The sequence below is a fragment of the Denticeps clupeoides genome, chromosome 6, assembly GCF_900700375.1.
Source record: "Denticeps clupeoides chromosome 6, fDenClu1.1, whole genome shotgun sequence".
NCBI classification, from domain to species: domain Eukaryota; kingdom Metazoa; phylum Chordata; class Actinopteri; order Clupeiformes; family Denticipitidae; genus Denticeps; species Denticeps clupeoides.
In genome coordinates, this window is record NC_041712.1 from 1 (window position 1) to 16,897 (window position 16,897).

At 39.0% G+C, this 16,897-nt stretch overlaps 15 pseudogenes; all 15 read right to left on the minus strand.

The window, feature by feature from the left end:
- Window positions 1-1,031: 1,031 nt before the first annotated feature.
- LOC114793252 (uncharacterized) lies at window positions 1,032-1,150 on the minus strand (annotated as a pseudogene).
- Window positions 1,151-1,590: 440 nt separating this feature from the next.
- Window positions 1,591-1,709, minus strand: LOC114793253 (uncharacterized; annotated as a pseudogene).
- Window positions 1,710-2,511: 802 nt separating this feature from the next.
- Window positions 2,512-2,630, minus strand: LOC114793254 (uncharacterized; annotated as a pseudogene).
- Window positions 2,631-3,440: 810 nt separating this feature from the next.
- LOC114793256 (uncharacterized) lies at window positions 3,441-3,559 on the minus strand (annotated as a pseudogene).
- Window positions 3,560-6,597: 3,038 nt separating this feature from the next.
- LOC114793265 (uncharacterized) lies at window positions 6,598-6,716 on the minus strand (annotated as a pseudogene).
- Window positions 6,717-6,876: 160 nt separating this feature from the next.
- On the minus strand, window positions 6,877-6,995 carry LOC114793213 (uncharacterized; annotated as a pseudogene).
- Window positions 6,996-8,466: 1,471 nt separating this feature from the next.
- On the minus strand, window positions 8,467-8,585 carry LOC114793212 (uncharacterized; annotated as a pseudogene).
- Window positions 8,586-8,745: 160 nt separating this feature from the next.
- On the minus strand, window positions 8,746-8,864 carry LOC114793280 (uncharacterized; annotated as a pseudogene).
- An 807-nt stretch (window positions 8,865-9,671) lies between these two features.
- On the minus strand, window positions 9,672-9,790 carry LOC114793276 (uncharacterized; annotated as a pseudogene).
- Window positions 9,791-10,508: 718 nt separating this feature from the next.
- Window positions 10,509-10,627, minus strand: LOC114793257 (uncharacterized; annotated as a pseudogene).
- Window positions 10,628-11,431: 804 nt separating this feature from the next.
- LOC114793266 (uncharacterized) lies at window positions 11,432-11,550 on the minus strand (annotated as a pseudogene).
- A 718-nt stretch (window positions 11,551-12,268) lies between these two features.
- LOC114793260 (uncharacterized) lies at window positions 12,269-12,387 on the minus strand (annotated as a pseudogene).
- Window positions 12,388-13,105: 718 nt separating this feature from the next.
- Window positions 13,106-13,224, minus strand: LOC114793258 (uncharacterized; annotated as a pseudogene).
- A 439-nt stretch (window positions 13,225-13,663) lies between these two features.
- LOC114793281 (uncharacterized) lies at window positions 13,664-13,782 on the minus strand (annotated as a pseudogene).
- Window positions 13,783-16,640: 2,858 nt separating this feature from the next.
- On the minus strand, window positions 16,641-16,759 carry LOC114793261 (uncharacterized; annotated as a pseudogene).
- Window positions 16,760-16,897: the final 138 nt, after the last annotated feature.

Consider the following 16,897-nt stretch of genomic DNA (forward strand, 5'->3'; position numbering starts at 1 on the left):
CCCGCTTTACTGTCAAATTATGATGGAGAAAAGGCAAAAAAAAGCTAACAAAGCCATGTAAATACTTTCATTTTAAAAGTTTTTCAATAGTTAGAGCTTACAGCACCTGGTATTCCCAGGTAGTCTCCCATCCAAGTACTAACCAGGACCAAGCCTTCTTAGCTTCTGAGATCAGACAAGATTGGGCATTCTTCAGCTGGTTTGTCTGTACACAAACTCTGCTTGAAAATCTTGAACTTTACACCAAAGGGGCTTGAACACATATCAAAGAGTGAAAACTCCCGCTTTACTGTCAAATTATGATGGAGAAAAAGCAAAAAGTTGGAGTGGTAAGCTTTTATTTGCAATACAACAAATAAATTGCACACCTTCTAGAGGCAATGCAATACTGGGTCGATGAATGGAGCGGATGGAGCAGGCCCTATTGCCGACTCCCTGTTCTAAAAATCCGCTTAATATGACGTATCAGATATTAAATTGACATCAGGGTGCGTAGCACCTTAAGGCCGAGGGCTGGAAAACCCCACCTAATAGATTCAGCTCCACCCCACTCCATAGCCAAGCCTGTGAATGATCGTTGTAGAGCAAGCACAGACAAAGAAACCTGAAGAGAAGTTAAAAAAAAAAAAAAAAAAAAAAAAGAAAAAAGGCGGGAAAACATATCAAAGAAAGAAAATACCTCTTAACCTACTTTAAAAAAAGTTAACAAAGTGATGTAAATACTTTCATTTTAAAAGTTTTACAATAGTTAAAGCTTACAGCACCTGGCATTCCCACGTAGTCTCCCATCCAAGTTCTAACCAGGCCCAAGCCTTCTTAGCGTCTCAGATCAGACAAGACTGGGCATTATTCAGCTGGTTTGTCCATACACAAACTCTGCTTGAAAATCTTCAACTTTAAACCAAAGGGGCTTGAACACATATCAAAGAGTGAAAACTCCCGCTTTACTGTCAAATTATGATGGAGAAAAGGCAAAAAAAGCTAACAAAGCCATGTAAATACTTTCATTTTAAAAGTTTTTCAATAGTTAAAGCTTACAGCACCTGGTATTCCCAGGTAGTCTCCCATCCAAGTACTAACCAGGCCCAAGCCTTCTTAGCTTCTGAGATCAGACAAGATTGGGCATTCTTCAGCTGGTTTGTCTGTACACAAACTCTGCTTGAAAATCTTGAACTTTAAACCAAAGGGGCTTGAACACATATCAAAGAGTGAAAACTCCCGCTTTACTGTCAAATTATGATGGAGAAAAGGCAAAAAAAGCTAACAAAGCCATGTAAATACTTTCATTTTAAAAGTTTTTCAATAGTTAAAGCTTACAGCACCTGGTATTCCCAGGTAGTCTCCCATCCAAGTACTAACCAGGCCCAAGCCTTCTTAGCTTCTGAGATCAGACAAGATTGGGCATTCTTCAGCTGGTTTGTCCTGTACACAAACTCTGCTTGAAAATCTTGAACTTTAAACCAAAGGGGCTTGAACACATATCAAAGAGTGAAAACTCCCGCTTTACTGTCAAATTATGATGGAGAAAAGGCAAAAAAAGCTAACAAAGCCATGTAAATACTTTCATTTTAAAAGTTTTTCAATAGTTAAAGCTTACAGCACCTGGTATTCCCAGGTAGTCTCCCATCCAAGTACTAACCAGGCCCAAGCCTTCTTAGCTTCTGAGATCAGACAAGATTGGGCATTCTTCAGCTGGTTTGTCTGTACACAAACTCTGCTTGAAAATCTTGAACTTTAAACCAAAGGGGCTTGAACACATATCAAAGAGTGAAAACTCCCGCTTTACTGTCAAATTATGATGGAGAAAAAGCAAAAAGTTGGAGTGGTAAGCTTTTATTTGCAATACAACAAATAAAGTGCACACCTTCTAGAGGCAATGCAAAACTGGGTCGATGAATGGAGCGGATGGAGCAGGGCCTATTGCCGACTCCCTGTTCTAAAAATCCGCTTAATATGACGTATCAGATATTAAATTGACATCAGGGTGCGTAGCACCTTAAGGCCGAGGGCTGGAAAACCCCACCTAATCGATTCAGCTCCACCCCACTCCATAGCCAAGCCTGTGAATGATCGTTGTAGAGCAAGCACAGACAAAGAAACCTGAAGAGAAGTTAAAAAAAAGAAAAAAGGCGGGAAAACATATCAAAGAAAGAAAATACCTCTTAACCTACTTTAAAAAAAGTTAACAAAGTGATGTAAATACTTTCATTTTAAAAGTTTTACAATAGTTAAAGCTTACAGCACCTGGCATTCCCACGTAGTCTCCCATCCAAGTTCTAACCAGGCCCAAGCCTTCTTAGCTTCTGAGATCAGACAAGACTGGGCATTCTTCAGCTGGTTTGTCCGTACACAAACTCTGCTTGAAAATCTTCAACTTTAAACCAAAGGGGCTTGAACACATATCAAAGAGTGAAAACTCCCGCTTTACTGTCAAATTATGATGGAGAAAAGGCAAAAAAAGCTAACAAAGCCATGTAAATACTTTCATTTTAAAAGTTTTTCAATAGTTAAAGCTTACAGCACCTGGTATTCCCAGGTAGTCTCCCATCCAAGTACTAACCAGGCCCAAGCCTTCTTAGCTTCTGAGATCAGACAAGATTGGGCATTCTTCAGCTGGTTTGTCTGTACACAAACTCTGCTTGAAAATCTTGAACTTTAAACCAAAGGGGCTTGAACACATATCAAAGAGTGAAAACTCCCGCTTTACTGTCAAATTATGATGGAGAAAAAGCAAAAAGTTGGAGTGGTAAGCTTTTATTTGCAATACAACAAATAAAGTGCACACCTTCTAGAGGCAATGCAATACTGGGTCGATGAATGGAGCGGATGGAGCAGGCCCTATTGCCGACTCCCTGTTCTAAAAATCCGCTTAATATGACGTATCAGATATTAAATTGACATCAGGGTGCGTAGCACCTTAAGGCCGAGGGCTGGAAAACCCCACCTAATCGATTCAGCTCCACCCCACTCCATAGCCAAGCCTGTGAATGATCGTTGTAGAGCAAGCACAGACAAAGAAACCTGAAGAGAAGTTAAAAAAAAAAAAAAAAGAAAAAAGGCGGGAAAACATATCAAAGAAAGAAAATACCTCTTAACTTACTTTAAAAAAAGTTAACAAAGTGATGTAAATACTTTCATTTTAAAAGTTTTACAATAGTTAAAGCTTACAGCACCTGGCATTCCCACGTAGTCTCCCATCCAAGTTCTAACCAGGCCCAAGCCTTCTTAGCGTCTCAGATCAGACAAGACTGGGCATTATTCAGCTGGTTTGTCCGTACACAAACTCTGCTTGAAAATCTTCAACTTTAAACCAAAGGGGCTTGAACACATATCAAAGAGTGAAAACTCCCGCTTTACTGTCAAATTATGATGGAGAAAAGGCAAAAAAAGCTAACAAAGCCATGTAAATACTTTCATTTTAAAAGTTTTTCAATAGTTAAAGCTTACAGCACCTGGTATTCCCAGGTAGTCTCCCATCCAAGTACTAACCAGGCCCAAGCCTTCTTAGCTTCTGAGATCAGACAAGATTGGGCATTCTTCAGCTGGTTTGTCTGTACACAAACTCTGCTTGAAAATCTTGAACTTTAAACCAAAGGGGCTTGAACACATATCAAAGAGTGAAAACTCCCGCTTTACTGTCAAATTATGATGGAGAAAAAGCAAAAAGTTGGAGTGGTAAGCTTTTATTTGCAATACAACAAATAAAGTGCACACCTTCTAGAGGCAATGCAATACTGGGTCGATGAATGGAGCGGATGGAGCAGGCCCTATTGCCGACTCCTGTTCTAAAAATCCGCTTAATATGACGTATCAGATATTAAATTGACATCAGGGTTCGTAGCACCTTAAGGCCGAGGGCTGGAAAACCCCACCTAATCGATTCAGCTCCACCCTGCTCCATAGCCAAGCCTGTGAATGATCGTTGTAGAGCACGCACAGACAAAGAAACCTGAAGAGAAGTTTAAAAAAAAAAAAAAAAAAAAAAAAGAAAAAAGGCGGGAAAACATATCAAAGAAAGAAAATACCTCTTAACCTACTTTAAAAAAAAGTTAACAAAGTGATGTAAATACTTTCATTTTAAAAGTTTTACAATAGTTAAAGCTTACAGCACCTGGCATTCCCACATAGTCTCCCATCCAAGTACTAACCAGGCCCAAGCCTTCTTAGCTTCTGAGATCAGACAAGATTGGGCATTCTTCAGCTGGTTTGTCTGTACACAAACTCTGCTTGAAAATCTTGAACTTTAAACCAAAAGGGCCTTGAACACATATCAAAGAGTGAAAACTCCCGCTTTACTGTCAAATTATGATGGAGAAAAGGCAAAAAAAGCTAACAAAGCCATGTAAATACTTTCATTTTAAAAGTTTTTCAATAGTTAAAGCTTACAGCACCTGGTATTCCAAGGTAGTCTCCCATCCAAGTACTAACCAGGCCCAAGCCTTCTTAGCTTCTGAGATCAGACAAGATTGGGCATTCTTCAGCTGGTTTGTCTGTACACAAACTCTGCTTGAAAATCTTGAACTTTAAACCAAAGGGGCTTGAACACATATCAAAGAGTGAAAACTCCCGCTTTACTGTCAAATTTTGATGGAGAAAAAGCAAAAAGTTGGAGTGGTAAGCTTTTATTTGCAATACAACAAGTAAAGTGCACACCTTCTAGAGGCAATGCAATACTGGGTCGATGAATGGAGCGGATGGAGCAGGCCCTATTGCCGACTCCCTGTTCTAAAAATCCGCTTAATATGACGTATCAGATATTAAATTGACATCAGGGTGCTTAGCACCTTAAGGCCGAGGGCTGGAAAACCCCACCTAATCGATTCAGCTCCACCCCACTCCATAGCCAAGCCTGTGAATGATCGTTGTAGAGCACGCACAGACAAAGAAACCTGAAGAGAAGTTAAAAAAAAAAAAAAAAAAAAGAAAAAAGGCGGGAAAACATATCAAAGAAAGAAAATACCTCTTAACCTACTTTAAAAAAAGTTAACAAAGTGATGTAAATACTTTCATTTTAAAAGTTTTACAATAGTTAAAGCTTACAGCACCTGGCCTTCCCACGTAGTCTCCCATCCAAGTTCTAACCAGGCCCAAGCCTTCTTAGCTTCTGAGATCAGACAAGACTGGGCATTCTTCAGCTGGTTTATCCGTACACAACCTCTGCTTGAAAATCTTCAACTTTAAACCAAAGTGGCTTGAACACATATCAAAGAGTGAAAACTCCCGCTTTACTGTCAAATTATGATGGAGAAAAGGCAAAAAAAGCTAACAAAGCCATGTAAATACTTTCATTTTAAAAGTTTTTCAATAGGTAAAGCTTACAGCACCTGGTATTCCCAGGTAGTCTCCCATCCAAGTACTAACCAGGCCCAAGCCTTCTTAGCTTCTGAGATCAGACAAGATTGGGCATTCTTCAGCTGGTTTGTCTCAACACAAACTCTGCTTGAAAATCTTGAACTTTAAACCAAAGGGGCTTGAACACATATCAAAGAGTGAAAACTCCCGCTTTATTGTCAAATTATGATGGAGAAAGAGCAAAAAGTTGGAGTGGTAAGCTTTTATTTGCAATACAACAAATGAAGTGCACACCTTCTAGAGGCAATGCAATACTGGGTCGATGAATGGAGCGGATGGAGCAGGCCCTATTGCCGACTCCCTGTTCTAAAAATCCGCTTAATATGACGTATCAGATATTAAATTGACATCAGGGTGCGTAGCACCTTAAGGCCGAGGGCTGGAAAACCCCACCTAATCGATTCAGCTCCACCCCACTCCATAGCCAAGCCTGTGAATGATCGTTGTAGAGCATGCACAGACAAAGAAACCTGAAGAGAAGTTTAAAAAAAAAAAAAAGAAAAAAGGCGGGAAAACATATCAAAGAAAGAAAATACTACATAACTTACTTTAAAAAAAGTTAACAAAGTGATGTAAATACTTTCATTTTTAAAATTTTACAATAGTTAAAGCTTACAGCACCTGGCATTCCCACGTAGTCTCCCATCCAAGTACTAACCAGGCCCAAGCCGTCTTAGCTTCTGAGATCAGACAAGACTGGGCATTCTTAAGCTGGTTTGTCCGTACACAAACTCTGCTTTAAAATTTTGAACTTTAAACCAAAGGGGCTTGAACACATATCAAAGAGTGAAAACTCCTGCTTTACTGTCAAATTATGATGGAGAAAAAGCAAAAAGTTGGAGTGGTAAGCTTTTATTTGCAATACAACAAATAAAGTGCACACCTTCTAGAGGCAATGCAATACTGGGTCGATGAATGGAGCGGATGGAGCAGGCCCTATTGCCAACTCCCTGTTCTGAAAATCCGCTTAATATGACGTATCAGATATTAAATTGACATCAGGGTGCGTAGCACCTTAAGGCCGAGGGCTGGAAAACCCCACCTAATCGATTCAGCTCCACCCCACTCCATAGCCAAGCCTGTGAATGATCGTTGTAGAGCACGCACAGACGAAGAAACCTGAAGAGAAGTTTAAAAAAAAAAAAGGAAAACATATCAAAGAAAGAAAATACCTCTTAACCTACTTTAAAAAAAGTTAACAAAGTGATGTAAATACTTTCATTTTTAAAATTTTACATTAGTTAAAGCTTACAGCACCTGGCATTCCCACGTAGTCTCCCATCCAAGTACTAACCAGGCCCAAGCCGTCTTAGCTTCTGAGATCAGACAAGACTGGGCATTCTTCAGCTGGTTTGTCCGTACACAAACTCTGCTTGAAAATCTTGAACTTTAAACCAAAGGGGCTTGAACACATATCAAAGAGTGAAAACTCTCGCTTTACTGTCAAATTATGATGGAGAAAAAGCAAAAAAAGCTAACAAAGCCATATAAATACTTTCATTTTAAAAGTTTTTCAATAGTTAAAGCTTACAGCACCTGGTATTCCCAGGTAGTCTCCCATCCAAGTACTAGCCAGGCCCAAGCCTTCTTAGCTTCTAAGATCAGACAAGATTGGGCATTCTTCAGCTGGTTTATCCGTACACAAACTCTGCTTGAAAATCTTGAACTTTAAACCAAAGGGGCTTGAACACATATCAAAGAGTGAAAACTCCCGCTTTACTGTCAAATTATGATGGAGAAAAAGCAAAAAGTTGGAGTGGTAAGCTTTTATTTGCAATACAACAAATGAAGTGCACACCTTCTAGAGGCAATGCAATACTGGGTCGATGAATGGAGCGGATGGAGCAGGCCCTATTGCCGACTCCCTGTTCTAAAAATCCGCTTAATATGACGTATCAGATATTAAATTGACATCAGGGTGCGGAGCACCTTAAGGCCGAGGGCTGGAAAACCCCACCTAATCGATTCAGCTCCACCCCACTCCATAGCCAAGCCTGTGAATGATCGTTGTAGAGCACGCACAGACAAAGAAACCTGAAGAGAAGTTTAAAAAAAAAAAAAAAAGAAAAAAGGCGGGAAAACATATCAAAGAAAGAAAATACCTCTTAACCTACTTTAAAAAAAGTTAACAAAGTGATGTAAATACTTTCATTTTTAAAATTTTACAATAGTTAAAGCTTACAGCACCTGGTATTCCCAGGTAGTCTTCCATCCAAGTACTAACCAGACCCAAGTCTTCTTAGCTTCTGAGATCAGACAAGATTGGTCATTCTTCAGCTGGTTTGTCTGTACACATACTCTGCTTGAAAATCTTGAACTTTAAACCAAAGGGGCTTGAACACATATCAAAGAGTGAAAACTCCCGCTTTACTGTCAAATTATAATGGAGAAAAGGCAAAAAAAGCTAACAAAGCCATGTAAATACTTTCATTTTAAAAGTTTTTCAATAGTTAAAGCTTACAGCACCTGGTATTCCCAGGTAGTCTCCCATCCAAGTACTAACCAGGCGAAAGCCTTCTTAGCTTCTGAGATCAGACAAGATTGGACATTCTTCAGCTGGTTTGTCTGTACACAAACTCTGCTTGAAAATCTTGAACTTTAAACCAAAGGGGCTTGAACACATATCAAAGAGTGAAAACTCCCGCTTTACTGTCAAATTATGATGGAGAAAAAGCAAAAAGTTGGAGTGGTAAGCTTTTATTTGCAATACAACAAATAAAGTGCACACCTTCTAGAGGCAATGCAATACTAGGTCGATGAATGGAGCGGATGGAGCAGGCCCTATTGCCGACTCCCTGTTCTAAAAATCCGCTTAATATGACGTATCAGATATTAAATTGACATCAGGGTGCGTAGCACCTTAAGGCCGAGGGCTGGAAAACCCCACCTAATCGATTCAGCTCCACCCCACTCCATAGCCAAGCCTGTGAATGATCGTTGTAGAGCACGCACAGACAAAGAAACCTGAAGAGAAGTTAAAAAAAATAAATAAATAAATAAAAGAAAAAAGGCGGGAAAACATATCAAAGAAAGAAAATACCTCTTAACCTACTTTAAAAAAAAGTTAACAAAGTGATGTAAATACTTTCATTTTAAAAGTTTTACAATAGTTAAAGCTTACAGGACCTGGCATTCCCACGTAGTCTCCCATCCAAGTACTAACCAGGCCCAAGCCGTCTTAGCTTCTGAGATCAGACAAGATTGGGCATTCTTCAGCTGGTTTGTCCGTACACAAACTCTGCTTGAAAATCTTGAACTTTAAACCAAAGGGTCTTGAACACATATCATAGAGTGAAAACTCTCGCTTTACTTTCAAATTATGATGGAGAAAAAGCAAAAAAAGCTAACAAAGCCATGTAAATACTTTCATTTTAAAAGTTTTTCAATAGTTAAAGCTTACAGCACCTGGTATTCCCAGGTAGTCTCCCATCCAAGTACTAGCCAGGCCCAAGCCTTCTTAGTTTCTGAGATCAAACAAGATTGGGCATTCTTCAGCTGGTTTGTCTGTACACAAACTCTGCTTGAAAATCTTGAACTTTAAACCAAAGGGGCTTGAACACATATCAAAGAGTGAAAACTCCCGCTTTACTGTCAAATTATGATGGAGAAAAGGCAAAAAAAGCTAACAAAGCCAATTAAATACTTTCATTTTAAAAGTTTTTCAATAGTTAAAGCTTACAGCACCTGGTATTCCCAGGTAGTCTCCCATCCAAGTACTAACCAGGCCCAAGCCTTCTTAGCTTCTGAGATCAGACAAGATTGGACATTCTTCAGCTGGTTTGTCTGTACACAAACTCTGCTTGAAAATCTTGAACTTTAAACCAAAGGGGCTTGAACACATATCAAAGAGTGAAAACTCCCGCTTTACTGTCAAATTATGATGGAGAAAAAGCAAAAAGTTGGAGTGGTAAGCTTTTATTTGCAATACAACAAATAAAGTGCACACCTTCTAGAGGCAATGCAATACTAGGTCGATGAATGGAGCGGATGGAGCAGGCCCTATTGCCGACTCCCTGTTCTAAAAATCCGCTTAATATGACGTATCAGATATTAAATTGACATCAGGGTGCGTAGCACCTTAAGGCCGAGGGCTGGAAAACCCCACCTAATCGATTCAGCTCCACCCCACTCCATAGCCTGTGAATGATCGTTGTAGAGCACGCACAGACAAAGAAACCTGAAGAGAAGTTAAAAAAAATGAATAAAAGAAAAAAGGCGGGAAAACATATCAAAGAAAGAAAATACCTCTTAACCTACTTTAAAAAAAAGTTAACAAAGTGATGTAAATACTTTCATTTTAAAAGTTTTACAATAGTTAAAGCTTACAGCACCTGGCATTCCAACGTAGTCTCCCATCCAAGTACTAACCAGGCCCAAGCCGTCTTAGCTTCTGAGATCAGACAAGATTGGGCATTCTTCAGCTGGTTTGTCCGTACACAAACTCTGCTTGAAAATCTTGAACTTTAAACCAAAGGGTCTTGAACACATATCATAGAGTGAAAACTCTCGCTTTACTTTCAAATTATGATGGAGAAAAAGCAAAAAAAGCTAACAAAGCCATGTAAATACTTTCATTTTAAAGGTTTTTCAATAGTTAAAGCTTACAGCACCTGGTATTCCCAGGTAGTCTCCCATCCAAGTACTAACCAGGCGAAAGCCTTCTTAGCTTCTGAGATCAGACAAGATTGGACATTCTTCAGCTGGTTTGTCTGTACACAAACTCTGCTTGAAAATCTTGAACTTTAAACCAAAGGGGCTTGAACACATATCAAAGAGTGAAAACTCCCGCTTTACTGTCAAATTATGATGGAGAAAAGGCAAAAAAAGCTAACAACGCCATGTAAATACTTTCATTTTAAAAGTTTTTCAATAGTTAAAGATTACAGCACCTGGTATTCCCAGGTAGTCTCCCATCCAAGTACTAACCAATCCAGAGCCTTCTTAGCTTCTGAGATCAAACAAGATTGGGCATTCTTCAGCTGGTTTGTCTGTACACAAACTCTGCTTGAAAATCTTGAACTTTAAACCAAAGGGGCTTGAACACATATCAAAGAGTGAAAACTCCCGCTTTACTGTCAAATTATGATGGAGAAAAGGCAAAAAAAGCTAACAAAGTCATGTAAATACTTTCATTTTAAAAGTTTTTCAATAGTTAAAGCTTACAGCACCTGGTATTCCCAGGTAGTCTCCCATCCAAGTACTAACCAGGCCCAAGCCTTCTTAGCTTCTGAGATCAGACAAGATTGGGCATTCTTCAGCTGGTTTGTCTGTACACAAACTCTGCTTGAAAATCTTGAACTTTAAACCAAAGGGGCTTGAACACATATCAAAGAGTGAAAACTCCCGCTTTACTGTCAAATTATGATGGAGAAAAGGCAAAAAAAGCTAACAAAGCCTTGTAAATACTTTCATTTTAAAAGTTTTTCAATAGTTAAAGCTTACAGCACCTGGTATTCCCAGGTAGTCTCCCATCCAAGTACTAACCAGGCCCAAGCCTTCTTAGATCAGACAAGATTGGGCATTCTTCAGCTGGTTTGTCTGTACACAAACTCTGCTTGAAAATCTTGAACTTTAAACCAAAGGGGCTTGAACACATATCAAAGAGTGAAAACTCCCGCTTTACTGTCAAATTATGATGGAAAAAAGCAAAAAGTTGGAGTGGTAAGCTTTTATTTGCAATACAACAAATAAAGTGCTCACCTTCTAGAGGCAATGCAATACAGGGTCGTTGAATGGAGCGGATGGAGCAGGCCCTATTGCCGACTCCCTTTTCTAAAAATCCGCTTAATATGACGTATCACATATTAAATTGACATCAGGGTGCGTAGCACCTTAAGGTCGGGGGCTGGAAAACCCCACCTAATCGATTCAGCTCCACCCCACTCCATAGCCAAGCCTGTGAATGATCGTTGTAGAGCACGCACAGAAAAAGAAACCTGAAGAGAAGATAAAAAAAAAAAAAAAAAGAAAAAAGGCGGGAAAACATATCAAAGAAAGAAAATACCTCTTAACCTACTTTAAAAAAAAAGTTAACAAAGTGATGTAAATACTTTCATTTTAAAAGTTTTACAATAGTTAAAGCTTACAGCACCTGGCATTCCCACGTAGTCTCCCATCCAAGTACTAACCAGGCCCAAGCCGTCTTAGCTTCTGAGATCAGACAAGACTGGGCATTCTTCAGCTGGTTTGTCCGTACACAAACTCTGCTTGAAAATCTTGAACTTTAAACCAAAGGGGCTTGAACACATATCAAAGAGTGAAAACTCCCGCTTTAATGTCAAATTATGATGAAAAAAAGGCAAAAAAAGCTAACAACGCCATGTAAATACTTTCATTTTAAAAGTTTTTCAATAGTTAAAGATTACAGCACCTGGTATTCCCAGGTAGTCTCCCATCCAAGTACTAACCAGGCCAGAGCCTTCTTAGCTTCTGAGATCAAACAAGATTGGGCATTCTTCAGCTGGTTTGTCTGTACACAAACTCTGCTTGAAAATCTTGAACTTTAAACCAAAGGGGCTTGAACACATATCAAAGAGTGAAAACTCCCGCTTTACTGTCATATTATGATGGAGAAAAGGCAAAAAAAGCTAAGAAAGCCATGTAAATACTTTCATTTTAAAAGTTTTTCAATAGGTAAAGCTTACATCTCCTGGCATTCCCAGGCAGTCTCCCATCCAAGTACTAATCAGGCCCAAGCCTTCTTAGCTTCTGAGATCAGACAAGATTGGGCATTCTTCAGCTGGTTTGTCTGTACACAAACTCTGCTTGAAAATCTTGAACTTTAAACCAAAGGGGCTTGAACACATATCAAAGAGTGAAAACTCCCGCTTTACTGTCAAATTATGATGGAGAAAAGGCAAAAAAAGCTAACAAAGCCATGTAAATACTTTCATTTTAAGAGTTTTTCAATAGTTAAAGCTTACAGCACCTGGTATTCCCAGGTAGTCTCCCATCCAAGTACTAGCCAGGCCCAAGCCTTCTTAGCTTCTGAGATCTGACAAGATTGGGCATTCTTCAGCTGGTTTGTCCGTACACAAACTCTGCTTGAAAATCTTGAACTTTAAACCAAAGGGGCTTGAACACATATCAAAGAGTGAAAACTCTCGCTTTACTTTCAAATTATGATGGAGAAAAAGCAAAAAAAGCTAACAAAGCCATGTAAATACTTTCATTTTAAAAGTTTTTCAATAGTTAAAGCTTACAGCACCTGGTATTCCCAGGTAGTCTCCCATCCAAGTACTAGCCAGGCCCAAGCATTCTTAGTTTCTGAGATCAGACAAGATTGGGCATTCTTCAACTGGTTTATCCGTACACAAACTCTGCTTGAAAATCTTGAACTTTAAACCAAAGTTGCTTGAACACATATCAAAGAGTGAAAACTCCCGCTTTACTGTCAAATTATGATGGAGAAAAGGCAAAAAAAGCTAACAACGCCATGTAAATACTTTCATTTTAAAAGTTTTTCAATAGTTAAAGATTACAGCACCTAGTATTCCCAGTTAGTCTCCCATCCAAGTACTAACCAGGCCAGAGCCTTCTTAGCTTCTGAGATCAAACAAGATTGGGCATTCTTCAGCTGGTTTGTCTGTACACAAACTCTGCTTGAAAATCTTGAACTTTAAACCAAAGGGGCTTGAACACATATCAAAGAGTGAAAACTCCCGCTTTACTGTCAAATTATGATGGAGAAAAGGCAAAAAAAGCTAACAAAGCCATGTAAATACTTTCATTTTAAAAGTTTTTCAATAGTTAAAGCTTACAGCACCTGGTATTCCCAGGTAGTCTCCCATCCAAGTACTAACCAGGCCCAAGCCTTCTTAGCTTCTGAGATCAGACAAGATTGGGCATTCTTCAGCTGGTTTGTCTGTACACAAACTCTGCTTGAAAATCTTGAACTTTAAACCAAAGGGGCTTGAACACATATCAAAGAGTGAAAACTCCCGCTTTACTGTCAAATTATGATGGAGAAAAGGCAAAAAAAGCTAACAACGCCATGTAAATACTTTCATTTTAAAAGTTTTTCAATAGTTAAAGATTACAGCACCTGGTATTCCCAGGTAGTCTCCCATCCAAGTACTAACCAGGCCAGAGCCTTCTTAGATTTTGAGATCAGACAAGATTGGGCATTCTTCAGCTGGTTTGTCTGTACACAAACTCTGCTTGAAAATCTTGAACTTTAAACCAAAATGGCTTGAACACATATCAAAGAGTGAAAACTCCCTCTTTAATGTCAAATTATGATGGAGAAAAGGCAAAAAAAGCTAACAAAGCCATGTAAATACTTTCATTTTAAAAGTTTTTCAATAGGTAAAGCTTACAGCACCTGGTATTCCCAGGTAGTCTCCCATCCAAGTACTAACCAGGCCCAAGCCTTCTTCGCTTCTGAGATCAGACAAGATTGGGCATTCTTCAGCTGGTTTGTCTGTACACAAACTCTGCTTGAAAATCTTGAACTTTGAACCAAAGGGGCTTGAACACATAACAAAGAGTGAAAACTCCCGTTTTACTGTCAAATTATGATGGAGAAAAAGCAAAAAGTTGGAGTGGTAAGCTTTTATTTGCAATACAACAAATAAAGTGCACACCTTCTAGAGGCAATGCAATACTGGGTCGATGAATGGAGCGGATGGAGCAGGAACTATTGCCGACTGCCTGTTCTAAAAATCCGCTTAATATGACGTATCAGATATTAAATTGACATCAGGATGCGTAGCACCTTAAGGCCGAGGGCTGGAAAACCCCACCTAATCGATTCAGCTCCACCCCACTCCATAGCCAAGCCTGTGAATGATCGTTGTAGAGCACGCACAGACAAAGAAACCTGAAGAGAAGTTTAAAAAAAAAAAAAAAAAAGAAAAAAGGAGGGAAAACCTATCAAAAAAAAAAAAAAACTCTTAACCTACCTTAAAAAAAAGTTAACAAAGTGATGTAAATACTTTCATTTTAAAAATTTTACAATAGTTAATACTTACAGCACCTGGCATTCCCACGTAGTCTCCCATCCAAGTACTAACCAGGGCCAAGCCTTCTTAGCTTCTGAGATCAGACAAGATTGGGCATTCTTCAGCTGGTTTGTCCATACACAAACTCTGCTTGAAAATCTTGAACTTTAAACCAAAGGGGCTTGAACACATAACAAAGAGTGAAAACTCCCGCTTTACTGTCAAATTATGATGGAGAAAAGGCAAAAAAGCTAACAAAGCCATGTAAATACTTTCATTTTAAAAGTTTTTCAATAGTTAAAGATTACAGCACCTGGTATTCCCAGGTAGTCTCCCATCCAAGTACTAACCAGGCCAGAGCCTTCTTAGCTTCTGAGATCAGACAAGATTGGGCATTCTTCAGCTGGTTTGTCTGTACACAAACTCTGCTTGAAAATCTTGAACTTTAAACCAAAGGGACTTGAACACATATCAAAGAGTGAAAACTCCCGCTTTACTGTCAAATTATGATGGAGAAAAGGCAAAAAAAGCTAACAAAGCCATGTAAATACTTTCATTTTAAAAGTTTTTCATTAGGTAAAGCTTACAGCACCTGGTATTCCCAGGTAGTCTCCCATCCAAGTACTAACCAGGCCAGAGCCTTCTTAGCTTCTGAGATCAGACAAGATTGGGCATTCTTCAGCTGGTTTGTCTGTACACAAAATATGCTTGAAAATCTTGAACTTTAAACCAAAAGGGGCGTGAACACATATCAAAGAGTGAAAACTCCTGCTTTACTGTCAAATTATGATGGAGAAAAAGCAAAAAATTTGGAGTGGTAAGCTTTTATTTGCAATACAACAAATAAAGTGCACACCTTCTAGAGGCAATGCAATACTGGGTCGATGAATGGAGCGGATGGAGCAGGCCCTATTGCCGACTCCCTGTTCTAAAAATCCGCTTAATATGACGTATCAGATATTAAATTGACATCAGGGTGCGTAGCTCCTTAAGGCCGAGGGCTGGAAAACCCCACCTAATCGATTCAGCTCCACCCCACTCCATAGCCAAGCCTGTGAATGATCGTTGTAGAGCACGCACAGACAAAGAAACCTGAAGAGAAGTTTAAAAAAAAAAAGAAAAAAGGCGGGAAAACATATCAAAGAAAGAAAATACCTCTTAACCTACCTTAAAAAAAAGTTAACAAAGTGATGTAAATACTTTTTTATTTTAAAAATTTTACAATAGTTAAAGCTTACAGCACCTGGCATTCCCACATAGTCTCCCATCCAAGTACTAACCAGGCCCAAGCCTTCTTAGCTTCTGAGATCAGACAAAACTGGGCATTCTTCAGCTGGTTTGTCTGTACACAATCTCTGCTTGAAAATCTTGAACTTTACACCAAAGAGGCTTGAACACATATCAAAGAGTGAAAACTCTCGCTTTACTGTCAAATTATGATGGAGAAAAGGCAAAAAAAGCTAACAAAGCCATGTAAATACTTTCATTTTAAAAGTTTTTCAATAGTTAAAGATACAGCACCTGGTATTCCCAGGTAGTCTCCCATCCAAGTACTAACCAGGCCCAAGCCTTCTTAGCTTCTGAGATCAGACAAGATTGGGCATTCTTCAGCTTGTTTGTCCGTACACAAACTCTGCTTGAAAATCTTGAACTTTAAACCAATGGGGCTTGAACACATATCAAAGAGTGAAAACTCCCGCTTTACTGTCAAATTATGATGGAGAAAAGGCAAAAAAGGCTAACAAAGCCATGTAAACACTTTCATTTTAAAAGTTTTTCAATAGTTAAAGATTACAGGACCTGGTATTCCCAGGTAGTCTCCCATCCAAGTACTACCCAGGCCCAAGCCTTCTTATCTTCTGAGATCAGACAAGATTGGGCATTCTTCAGCTGGTTTTTCTGTACACAAACTCTGCTTGAAAATCTTGAACTTTAAACCAAAGGGGCTTGAACACATATCAAAGAGTGAAAACTCCCGCTTTACTGTCATATTATGATGGAGAAAAGGCAAAAAAAGCTAAGAAAGCCATGTAAATACTTTCATTTTAAAAGTTTTTCAATAGGTAAAGCTTACATCTCCTGGCATTCCCAGGTAGTCTCACATCCAAGTACTAACCAGGCCCAAGCCTTCTTAGCTTCTGAGATCAGACAAGATTGGGCATTCTTCAGCTGGTTTGTCTGTACACAAACTCTGCTTGAAAATCTTGAACTTTAAACCAAAGGGGCTTGAACACATATCAAAGAGTGAAAACTCCCGCTTTACTGTCAAATTATGATGGAGAAAAGGCAAAAAAAGCTAACAAAGCCATGTAAATACTTTCATTTTAAGAGTTTTTCAATAGTTAAAGCTTACAGCACCTGGTATTCCCAGGTAGTCTCCCATCCAAGTACTAGCCAGGCCCAAGCCTTCTTAGCTTCTGAGATCTGACAAGATTGGGCATTCTTCAGCTGGTTTGTCCGTACACAAACTCTGCTTGAAAATCTTGAACTTTAAACCAAAGGGGCTTGAACACATATCAAAGAGTGAAAACTCCCGCTTTACTGTCAAATTATGATGGAGAAAAGGCAAAAAAAGCTAACAAAGCCATGTAAACACTTTCATT